Source organism: Amblyomma maculatum, chromosome 1, assembly GCF_055883805.1.
Source record: "Amblyomma maculatum isolate TAMU_Amacu chromosome 1, ASM5588380v1, whole genome shotgun sequence".
In the NCBI taxonomy this organism is placed as follows: domain Eukaryota; kingdom Metazoa; phylum Arthropoda; class Arachnida; order Ixodida; family Ixodidae; genus Amblyomma; species Amblyomma maculatum.
Genome location: NC_139344.1, coordinates 238,014,593 through 238,017,294, shown reverse-complemented (window position 1 = coordinate 238,017,294; position 2,702 = coordinate 238,014,593). Strand labels below are relative to the sequence as shown.

Sequence of the window (2,702 nt, the reverse complement as noted above, 5' to 3'; positions counted from 1 at the left end):
CGGTGGCCGGTCCACCTCAAGAAAACAGGAAGAGAAACAGCATTTAGAACTTTCCATCGGCAACCAATCCGTCGAGCAGCGAAAACCCGCTATCCAAATGCTTGGTATGCACCTGGACGAAAAATTCACAGCTAACACTTGTATCAAAGGCGTCGCGAAGACTACCAAAGAAATTCTGCACGTTTTTCGCATAATCAGTGACCCGCTCAGGCACAGTAAACGGACGTGAAATGCGGCAATTCTTCGAAGGTTTTCTCGACGCCAGCATCATGTACTGCCGTATCATCCTCTAAACCGTACCCAGTTGCTCGCGCTCAACCGCTTACTGAACGAGGCCAGACGCATCGTCACGGGATTTCTGAAGTACACACCTCTTAATGCGCTCAAGAGCTTCAGCAAGCTCAATGACCTGTCAGAGCTCCTTGACATGCACACTCGCACGCAGGAGACGAGGCTCCTTAGCACAAACGCTGGGCAGCACATACTCTTGCTCCTCGGGCACGATGTCCACGTATCGCCCATTTTTCCAGCAAGACTTCGCCGTTGGAAATTACGTCACCCACTGAGCGGAACCCACTTCCACTTCATATGGATGCTCATTAGCGAATTCGGCGTCGGCATTACGCCAAAAGGCATGCAAAGGCTACGAGCTCATTGCATTCATCTGAACGTGTAGTGTGCACGGACGCTGCACTTCCTGCAGAGGGCAGCAGTCAAACTTGCTATGCCACTGCTTCGTACGACGAGACAACCGGAAATCAGGACCGATATCACCATACATTGGCATTAGCGCCATTCAGTACCCAGTACCCAGGCCGAGCTAATGGCCATCTTAGACTATTTGGAATCGGTTTTCACAACTTCGTTTCAAACTGATCCCATTCACAGTCACGTGTATACAGACTGTCAAGTTGCCTGTCGGGCATGCGCCAACGTTATAATAAGGGCTCTGTACTGCAGAAGACAAGGCATAACGCATCCTTGGGCCGCGAACGCGGTCAGCATGTCACCATTCATTGAGTCCACGGTCATTGCGGTATCCCTGAAAATGAGAAGGCTCATAGACTAGCGCGTGCTCCTCTCTACTGCGCTAGCCAGAGTTTCCGATGCTCCATCTCCTTCCTTCGTTACCACATTAGGTAGCAGATCCTATCGCGGACAGTCATTCGATCAAACTACATCGTGCCGCCTACCTTACGCCAGTGGGCAACCCCCTCTCTATATTTGCGCTTCCACCGAAGGTATTTACGAGGCGAGAATCGATCCTGCTGCGGCGGATACAGCCACCATTCTTACGCCTTTCTTGCTGAACCGTTTTTCCCGAGGTGGCACGACGCCCGCTGTGTCCACTTGTTATGGAAATGTCCGCTCAATATATAATCTCGGCTTCGTGCTCTAGACACCATTAAACGGGGACCATGGCCTTCTCCTCTCTGGACCTGTGCCTGCCTTAATCTTTCACCTCATACAGTGCCATCGCGCTCTGGCGGCCAGTCCTTGCACTTATCCGTCGGAGCTAGGTGCCGCTGGTCGGCGATCAGCTCCACAACGTCCACGAGACGCATGCAGCTACCACTTAGCTAACTTCATGAAGTCCGTCGATAAAACGGAAGCAGATTATTTCTTCTATTTTACCACGCCCTCCCTCCTTTTCACCGTAGCGGCTTCGAATGTAGAATAAACGTGGTTTCAATCTATCAGTCGGGTTACGGCGGAGCACCAGAAGGTGTGCAACATATCAGGCTCCCAGGACCGAATTGCCCGTGCCCGGCGTACGTCCCTGGCACGCGCCGCTCCAATTTTCTCCGCAGTCCGCCGCTTGTGCGCTACAGGCCTCATCGTCCTACCAACCAGCGGAATGAAGAGAGGGGGGGGGGGGGGGGGGGGGGCGCTTGGGGGTGCCCTATCCTGCCTAGACTGGACGGTGAAATGGATGCTGCTGAGAGGCGATTTTCCATTTTATTTGTCCTCTCGAACTGAGAAAAAAAAACAAAAAAAAGTGAGAGGGAGTCCGGACCAGCAAAAGCTTTGCCAGGCTTAAAACCAATTAAAAATAACTAAAAAAGAGCAGAAGCTCGAGATAAAAAAAGAAAGCACTTTTTAAAAGCGATAGAAGGTATTAAAAAAAAATTAAAAAAAAACCAGGTCCATGTCGCAAGGTGGTCCACGCTGGTTTAAGAAGAATAAAAGGAAAAACCCAGAAGGTAGCATCAAGACTTGCAAATGAAACAAAACAGGAACCAGAACCAGAAAAGAAGGGAACAGCAGCAAAACAACAGTCATACCAAATGACAAATAACGTACGGAGAGGGAGGCTGACGTACAAAACCCAAAACATAAGAAAAAGGAAGACTGAGGTAGAAAAGTAAACAGGACCGTCCAAACAAAGAAATAAAAATCGGGTGAACAATAGAGAATTGCAGTCTTTTACGGCATTGTAATCGTTGGTCCACAAATTAAAGAGAAAAAAAATACTGATTTTAGGAACAGAAGAATCAAGCAAAAGAAAAAAAATTGCCGACACCACAGACAAGAGGTAGGGGATGAGAAAGAATGGCAAAACCTAGACAAAACATTAAGAGAGAAAAAAAAACTATTAAATCTTGTCTGATGCGAAAAGACGTCCGTCACTAAAATAAAATTATATTAACCGCAAAATGCACGGGTAAGAGAAACGATGGAGGAAGATGCATAAAAAAAAA

The 2,702-nt window shown here is 48.3% G+C and overlaps 1 pseudogene; it reads left to right on the top strand.

Moving 5' to 3' along the window:
* Positions 1–230: 230 nt before the first annotated feature.
* Positions 231–1,584, top strand: LOC146205988 (uncharacterized; annotated as a pseudogene).
* The last annotated feature ends 1,118 nt before the right edge of the window (positions 1,585–2,702 follow it).